Below are 9,358 nucleotides of genomic sequence, written 5' to 3'. Positions count from 1 at the left end.
TGAATTAGCCGCTAGATTCTCCTAGGCCAAGTTATCTCCTCAGTTAGTGAGTAGAATTTCTTAGGAGATTGCTACATAACCCTACCCAGTTTCTGTATGATTGGCTGGTTTAGTTGATCGTGGGGCTCTGGGAGCTGCAGTGAACATTTGGTCTGTGGTAGAATTAACCTTCTCGCTTGAGTACAAGTTGAACTCTTCATGCTGCAGACTTGTGTTTGAATTATTGTTCCAAATTTCAGCAGTGTATGTCAGGCTAAGTAGAGCATAATGTTGGATGAAATTCTCTGCTAGCATCTTCCGGTTCTTGCTTGATTTTGAAGAGTCAGAGAGACTTTGAGTTACAAAAGCATTAAGCAGAACTACTGAAGAGAGTATAAGAACGAACCATGAAACCATATATATAATTGGGTGGCTGTGAGTTGGAAAGATACATTCGCTATCTTCATTTCCTTTTTTGGTTGAAACTTGTTCAGCGTGGGATGCGACAACGCATTTGGCCAGAGGAGAACGTGGCAGCGGCATCTCCTGGCGATGGCGGTGGGGCAGGCAATGCTTCAAGGCGACGGGCTGAGGCGGTGGTGCAGGGATCCGCTCGGTCTGTTGTTGCTGCTGAGGGCGGACGGGGGAGCCGGGTCGAGGTGGCAGGTTCGTCCGTGATGCCAACGTAAATTTCTCTGAATCCTTCTCCCCCTTGCCCCTGATCTCTATCACTCTTTCTCTTTCTGCCCATCTATGCAGTATTGTGTAAGTGTTGTGGTTCCTTTCTTATTTTTTTGAATAACCTCTGATCCTCAAGGGAGCGAGACCAACGGGGAAAGGAACAAGGCGTGGCCTCACATGGTGGCTTGCCGTCTGCTTCACTGTTTCATACCTTTCTCTGTACAATTTCTTCAGCTTCAGAAACTATGTACAGGTCTCTACATCTATTCTTCAAATTTTCAGATCCACCGCCCCTTCTAGCTCTCTACACTGTACCCGGACCCGCTACTGATGTGCACTTTGTTCAGTTTATTTTTAGAAAGGGATTTGAGATGGTGCCCGACATTATAGTAAGTTCAAGACTGTTGCTGAATGAGTGGTGTGTGCAACCAGACCTCCGTCCACTTGTTTCTATGTTTGAACATTCACCGGTTCTTGAGAATCTGACGCTTCAATTGCGCAAGGTGTATCTTTTCTAAAAGGATAGTCGTGGAGTTGCTGTAGTGTTAAGGTTTCATGAATGATTGATGAATATTTTTTTCAGTTACAAATTAGAATGTTGTGCTAAAAAACATAACCCCTGTACTGAACATGTGGCCCTTAATTTATAATCTATGCAGGTACAACTAAGCCTAACTCATCTGGTTCCTGTAAGCTGTCGCTGGTGTGATTCCCTTGGCATTGCATACAGCTTTCCGTTGGCACGAATCTAATGTAAATCTTTACCTGACAAATGTAGGAACCTCTCCACCAACTTCTTTCACGGGGAGATCCTGAATGTCGGCGTCCTTGGACCTTCGAAAGCAGCTGTAAGCTTAACTCTGGCCTCATCTCATTCCACTTTTTGTGTCCTTTATGATGTCAGCAGATGTTATAAATATGAATGAGTGGTATCTATTAGCTTGTACCACAAGTCCACAATTGTACTGGATCAGATTGTGCTCTGGTGCATTTCAAATGATGCAGGCATGTCGAAACTCTGGAGCTTTGTAGGCTGCCCATCCAGAAGGGTTGCCGTGGAATCCTCAGATTCCCTGGAGTGCTACCACAGAAAATGATCTTATGCCAGATAGATTGTTCAAGTATTTGATTACTGATAGGAACAGTCAGCTTATTTTATTTTCTGAAAAGAAAGGAACACTATCCAGTACGATTGACTTCTTCTGTAACAGCTTCATTGAGGAGCTCAAAGGTCGTGACTGTGACTGTTCTTAGGCCAATAGTTTCAATTGTTGTTATAACATTTGCATCGTTCTTCACAAGCTGCGAAATCAAGCGTGCTAGCGGCGGCGAGCGATCTGAGCGCCAATGACTCAACAGCTGATTATCAATCAGGTTTGTGTATTTTATTTTCATCGGCAATGCTGCATCCTTTTGAGTTGCAATGATCATATGGTTCAGATAGACAATTTAATCATTTTTCTTTTCTGTACCAAGTTTATGCTTCAATCGATCAACAATTATTTTGAATCACAAACCTATTACTCTTTGGAGTGGCCACATGTGTATCTTTGAATCTCCAAGTGCCACCGGAGGGCTATATATATTTCATTGGTTCATGGATCATTAGGAGGCACATAATGGTAGAAATAATTAGCTTGCAAGTTCTATACTGCCAGAGGAGTCATAATTCGTGTAGGGTAGCAAAGCCATACATGATAAGCAAGGGGAACATGCAACATACGTAGCCGAGCGTGTCAACACTGCATACAACAGCTCTATCCAGCAAATTTTCTTATGATTTTGCTTTATTCTATTGATCAGATTTGCCAAGTCATTTTTCCTTCGAGGTATTCAGCATTGCCAAATTTATATATTTACCTAAATTTAATCTTGACCCAATTTGCTCTGGTCAATACATGCATGATGCCTTTTCTTTTCTATAAACTGGATGTAGGGTTAGTTTACTATGCCGATCCGAGTCAGCGTCAGGCGCGCCAAGCTCGCCGTCCACATGCCTCCTCTTCGTCTGCAGCCGCAGTGCCAAATCGCTCCCCATCCGAGCAGGTAGCACCCAGTTCCCACCTTGTAACCGTTCGCTTTTATTCTGTATATATAACAAGAGTTACTTTACCCAACTCCCAAGGAAATTGATAAAAGAAAAACATGTCTGCATACTAAATGTTCTTGCAAATCTTGTTCTCAGATTGTCAATTGAAGGCGACCACGAGATATTCTCATGTTCTTTTATAATGTTTATTTGGGGATTAAAATCTTGATAATTAGATGTACTGCTTCGCTTCATATGTAATTTCCCTCATGCCTTCTAATCCGTTCAGATGACTAGCTATTATCCACATTAGGTTTTGCTCTATCTAATTGGTCGTTCAATTAGTCAAATAGCCGTTTCATTTTTATTATGCTGACACAAGATCTGTCTCTGTTCTAAGATTTAGTTTCTGGTCACTTTTTGTGAGGTTTTTCATCAAAGATTCTCTTTAAACTCCTATTTTATACCTTTCTTTATGGTTCTTTGCATGGAAGTACTCTGTCTTCTTGCTTATATTATTCTTCTGCTATCATACAGATTTGGATGCACCTGCACAGTACTGATAGTACATGAAATTCATCAACCTGCTGTTGCCGCAACCAACCAAAATTTGCTCTAACAGAGTGATGAATACAATATGCATGCTAAGCTTTCTTCAAATTATGCTAATTGATCTTAAAAAGCTGGCTACTGGTGTTATTTGCTGCAATTTATTTCTGACAGCCAGGTAGTCTTGGAATGCTTTCGTGATGCAATTTATTTCTGACAGACAAGCTATGCTAATTGATCTTTAAAAGCTGGCTACTGGTGTTATCTGCTTTGTGGAAGGCTGTTAGCATTAAACTTTAGTGCTCGCCTGTTCATCATAGTCTCATTCCCTAGATAATTAATGAGGCATGAAAAATAGGTGAAATTGCAGGAAAATTGAAGATGGGAACACGATTCATTTTGTCAATGAGAACATCTACTGTTACAGATACACTTTCTGTATTCTACCTATCGATGGCGTAATGTTTGAATATTAAGTCATTTCTTTTTGTCATTAGCAGGTGCTTTTATTTATGTTCATATTCCACGTATGCATGTGCTGCTCCGGTGATGTTTTATTAGTTGATTGGCATATATGGATCTCTCCATGTTTATTAGTTGATCTCCAACCCCTACTTTGCTGTGGTGCTATGGGAGCAAGAAGAGCATGCATGCTTTCTCTCTACATCTAGGGTCCATACGGCCAGATTGACGGGCCTAAACTCTGGGTGAGCTCCTCCATGATCCGATCGATTTCTTACCTTGCTGGTTGTGTCATATGGCTATTAGCATTTGATTGATAAATATTTCAGTTTTACTGAATGATCTTGCTTTCCCATCTGCACCTTGAGTTGATCTGTTCTTTCATGTTTACTTACTTTTGCTACTATTCTTGTCCAGCTCAAAGGCTTCTTTCAAGAATCATGAGGCCCTGTTGGGGGCGCGGCTGGAGATGCCCTTAGAAGTGAGGTTACTTTCCAACTACTCCCTCCGTTCCGAATTACTTGTCTTAGATTTGTCTAGATATGGAGGTATCTAGCATTAAAATAAGTCTAGATACATCCGTATCTAGACAAATCCAAGACAAGTAATTCAGAACGGAGGGAGTAGAATTATAGGCAAGCATTGGTCTTTAATTTGGAAGTGATTATCATGTCTAAGAAGGGAGATCAACCCGGTTTGGTGTACATGATGTATGATCCTTTTTTTATTGATTTCTTATACTATATGTCGACATGACTTATTTCACTCAATCTTCTTTTTTTACACCATACTTCATGCGGTAGCCATACAAGATCATTTATTATACTATTGTACTATCATATTACAAAATCATTATGCTAGATATAGATGGATTAACATGAAGATAATTTCTTTTGTTCTGTTTTTTCACTAGACATAGATGCTATTTATGCTTCTTTAGCAGTGACATCATAGTCAACTTGCATTTTCTGTCTTCTAGCTACACTGCCAAATCCAGCAACTTTGATTTGTTCGTACCATTAGGCTGTAAGGAAATATTACTATATGTAACATGTTTTTTTCTTAAGCTACTATTGTTGCTTCTCATGTCTGAAATATATTTCTTGATGCAGCTTCACTTGGATTTATGTGAATATAAGCGTAAGAGGTCTAGTGGCAATGCTACAAAATCACTGCAGGCGTGAGTATCCGGATTGCACTGCTGCTGGCCGTTTCTTGCGATTGCGTACAACAGGCTTCTGACAAAGCCAAGTCATGGCCTCATTAGGGCCCTTTTTCCAGCCAAACTGAAAGCACTTCATGTTAGCTTGTATTCGCTTTTGGATTAACTACAATGCATTGTACCCATCCATGCTCCAGGGCGAGTCGTACATATCCTCGTTAGATGTACCAATGCCTATGATGGTTCTGAACTCTAATGATATAGTATCGTATGTTTGATCGATGTTCTACTATTAGATCATAATGTTATAGCATATGCCCATATTGATGTACATGAGTTAGACTAATGACGAAACATGGCAGCCGAATGTGCCGAGACAAGATAAATGCGCACATGCCTTCTCGTAAAAGTTTGATACACTTTTCAAGAAAACGAACTTTGGTTAATCATTAAGCTATAACTTTTCTCATATTTGAACAACAAGGTTATTTGAGTTCTTCTAAAAAAGTGGCAATGTTAAAAAAATGGTTATTTTGTGTAACTTTTGCAAACTTTGTGGAAAGAAGCTGCAAATAACTAATTTCGCTGTCAAGTCTACAGTCCAATGTTAATCTAGAGGGTGGAATCTTTAAACTTTGTTGATGCTTTCTTGTCCGTTTTGATCTAATATCTGTCTGGTGTGGTTTGTATAAAACTTATGGTGGTATAATTAGTTTTGCTTTTTCTTGCAGGATATAATAACGTTGTAGATAGACGGAGACTGAATCAGTTGACACTACTTTGATGTCTATCGAGCCAATGGGACAACAAAGGTAGTTCCTTTGCACAATTTGAAGAATGTTATTTCATATTGCATTATATGTCTGACTCATTTCAGTGGGCATTCAATTAATTTGAGGCATCCTTTCCTAGGATCTTACCTTGATATTCCTCTATTTTCTCCTATTTGTCCCATGCTTTTTTAAGAACTGGAATAAATATAACCAGTGTTACAAATGTTTGCTGAGGAGAAGTCCTTGCAGAAAAGAAGAACCGGAAGCAGGTTATCTATCTTCACGAGCAAGCGCTGTAAAGCTTCGCCGGAGCCATTCCAGCTCTTTCAAAGCCACAAGGTGAGCCGAAAGTCCGTGTATATTTGATCGAGCACACTCGCTTCTCTCATAATTCATATAATCATTAGAAGCTCAGAACCAGTTATGCCACATATATGAAGTGGAATTCATTTGCAGGCAAGGAAGCCGAGGAACCAGGACGCCAACGGTGCGGAGCCGTTTGTCATCGAGAGGACTAGGGCTGCCATCAGGGACCTCTAAACCAAGCTCAACATCTCCCTCGCGCCTCCATCAACATCGTGTCCCGGAGGGCCGTCGCCGTCCGTGACGGCGAGCTACTGCCGCCGCATCGTCAGCCGCACGGTTAGAGGGAGGCATCAAGGGCCTGCCACCGCTGTCGGGGCCGACATGCGTGCAATTTCTATTAATGTATCTTATGTTGCCAAATAGCAACATGCTCCTGTCGATCCTATATCATTGTGGGCGTGGCATTCCAGTTTCTTCCTCAGATGATGTTCCAATATAGTAAGTTCCATCAAGAATTGCATGTACATGTGCTGCTATCTTGATCCAAAAAGTAAAGTAAAAAAGGGCGTTCATCTACCTGGCACCACCCAGATGCCCCTCAAGCGGCGCGCCACGGGCGCGCCCCAACTACTAGTAACTTGATCAATGGTAGAGGAACCAACACCTTTAGGGCGGTAAAAGTATACGCCCATAAGAAAAAGCATAAACATCAAGTGAACTAATTACTATCATTGATACAAATTAAAAACTCACCACTTCGACGAGGCGAAACCCCTTTGAGAGACCTAAATGACTGAAAACGATATATCATCTATTCACCTTCACCAAATTGAACACGGGCAGGAGCAGGCATACCAATATTTTTACACTACCGTTGTTTCAATTTGTGGTGTTGATTCAGTCCCCTGGGCTGTTTGATTCCCTCGATATTAAATGATAGGTGCAAACACTCCCGTTATGGGCACCAATAAAAATATATCTTCATTTTCTATTTCTACAACATGAAATGAAATTGGAAAATACAATACATTAAAATGGGTTCAACAATACCCTGCATATGCATATGCGACTGGCGCACACACACACACACATACTTTCAATTCAATTTCAGTTCGTTCACTACTTGTCTACTTCATACACAGAAGTACCGCAAAAGTGAAGAACACTGTACAAGAGGAAAGACATCAAGGTGAGGCAAAAGGCATTCAGGACTCAGCACCAGGCAACCAGTTAGGCAGGGAAGCAGGGGACAGCGCGCAGCGGTGAACAGCGGCAAGCCGACAACAACGGAGCAGCACGGCAAGGGCCGGAGCCGCGCACTGGCGCACAGAAGGGCGGCAGCCAGGACCAGGGGGAGCTGGGGGCTTCCCAGAGAAGTTGGGGGGGGATGTCGGTGGTCTGTGTAAGGCGCCACAGCCAAGGCCGGCGGATGGTAGACAGCAGCAGCCTGGACGGCGAAGCGGCAGCGTGACCGCGCAAGGGTTAGAACCGAGTGTAAAGTGAAAAATTGCGGGGTATAAGATGCCAATATTTTTCTCAAACGAATAAACATTAATACAAACTGAGAGGGTCTACAGCTGCAGTTTTTTTGTCTGGGGAGAATGAGAAGGAGAGATGCGCTGCATGAGAGATTCCCCGCCCCAACAAAAGACTTACATTTATTTTTCTTATACCATTTTGAATGGCTCATAACTTTTTAACCAAAAATTCATTTTTGAACTTTTTACATATTTGAATTCATGGCGAATAGACCTTTAAAACAAGACCGACTTTTAATATATTTGAATGAGTTTAAAATATCGATTTCACACATTTCACACATTTTATGATAACATATTTCAAAAAAAGATTTTATAATAACATATTTGTCTCATTTTAAAACAGATTCCACACATTTTCAAATAGATTTCACTCATTTCATCTAACATATTTCACTCATCTCAAACAAGATTTTATATCAGATTTCACACATTTAACATATTTTATGATACCATATTTCACTCATTTCAAAAAAGATTCTATACTAACATATTTCTCTCACTTTACTAACACATTTCTCTCACTTTAAAATAGATTTCACACATTTTCAAATGGACTTCACTCATTTCATCTAACATATTCCACTCATTTCATATCAGGTTTCTTGTGAAATAGGCTGATTTCACATATTTCTAGTGAAAAAAAATGTTTGTTTCACATTTTTTTAGTGAAAATGGGTTTGTTTCACATACAAAATGTGAAACGTCAAAATTTAAACGTGTTTGAAATGTATTCAAGATTGGTCAAGTTCTAAAGATCTTGGCGCTAACAATTCAGATATATAAATTATTTTGCAAACGAACTTATATTTGTAAAGATGTGAGTGGTTTAAATTGTCTAAGATGAAATAAAAGTGCATCGATTTGTTCGGGGTGAAGACAGAGAAGAGATGCTGCATGCATGCGGAAAAAAAGTACTCCTAATAGTTCTTCCCTGACATGCATGTTAGTGGCTGTGATAATACATCTGAGTGGGCCAGCTGTTACACTAATCTTGACGAACAATGAATGGATGGATATCTGCCGGTAGGTACCGCTAATGCTCAAACTGACTTATTTGTAAAAAAAAACACTCAAACTGACTTTCTGGAACTTAGTGTCTATGGGAGCTCCTTTTTTTTTAGTAGAGTCTATGGGAGCACCTATGTGGCTGGTTCCTATTTGGTGCCTTAAGCGCCCGTTAGTTTAGAGTAAGACGCCACGACCAACCCACCAAATCCTTTCATGTGATTGTTTGCTTGTTTTCCCTTCCTTTATTTCTTTTTCTTTTCTATTTCTTTTCCTTTTTTTAAATTCGCGAAACTTTTTGCCTTCACGAATATTTTCTGCAAATCGATGACAATTTCTTGAATTTGATGATTTTTTTGAAAATTTGATGAACGTTTTTTAAATCCGATGAACTTTTTTCAAATTTGATTAACTTTTTCCGAAATCGATGAACTTTTTCCAAATTCGGTGAACTTTTTTCTGAATTCTGTGAACTTTTTTTGAATTCGGTGAACTTTTTTCTGAATACGGTGTACTTTTTCCGAATTTGATGAACTTTTTTTCGAACTCGTTGAACTTTTTTCGTATTTGGTGAACTTTTTCTGAATTCGATGAAATTTTTTCTGAATTCTGTGAACTTTTTTTGAATTCGGTGAACTTTTTTCTGAATACGGTGAACTTTTTCCGAATTTGATGAACTTTTTTTTGAACTCGTTGAACTTTTTTCGTATTTGGTGAACTTTTTCAGAATTCGAAGAATTTTTTTCTGAATTCTGTGAACTTTTTTTGAATTCTATGAACTTTTTTCTGAATACAGTGAACTTTTTCTGAATTTGATGAACTTTTTTCGAACTCGTTGAACTTTTTTTCAAATTCGGTGAACTTTTTCGGA

General features: G+C 39.7%; 1 long non-coding RNA gene across 3 annotated transcripts; it reads left to right on the top strand.

Moving 5' to 3' along the window:
* Positions 1-2,756: 2,756 nt before the first annotated feature.
* On the top strand, positions 2,757-5,928 carry LOC125531942. 3 transcript variants are annotated; one of them, XR_007293637.1, is made up of 4 exons: positions 2,757-3,945; positions 4,813-4,880; positions 5,594-5,674; positions 5,885-5,928. It is a non-coding gene; the product is annotated as an uncharacterized LOC125531942 (long non-coding RNA). The 3 variants fall into 3 exon arrangements; XR_007293638.1 differs by having other exon boundaries at positions 5,876-5,927; XR_007293636.1 differs by lacking the exon at positions 5,885-5,928 and having other exon boundaries at positions 2,757-3,416; positions 3,739-3,945.
* Positions 5,929-9,358: the final 3,430 nt, after the last annotated feature.

The sequence above is a fragment of the Triticum urartu genome, unplaced genomic scaffold (assembly GCF_003073215.2).
Source record: "Triticum urartu cultivar G1812 unplaced genomic scaffold, Tu2.1 TuUngrouped_contig_8489, whole genome shotgun sequence".
Lineage (NCBI taxonomy): Eukaryota > Viridiplantae > Streptophyta > Magnoliopsida > Poales > Poaceae > Triticum > Triticum urartu.
This window is presented reverse-complemented; position numbering and strand designations above follow the sequence as displayed.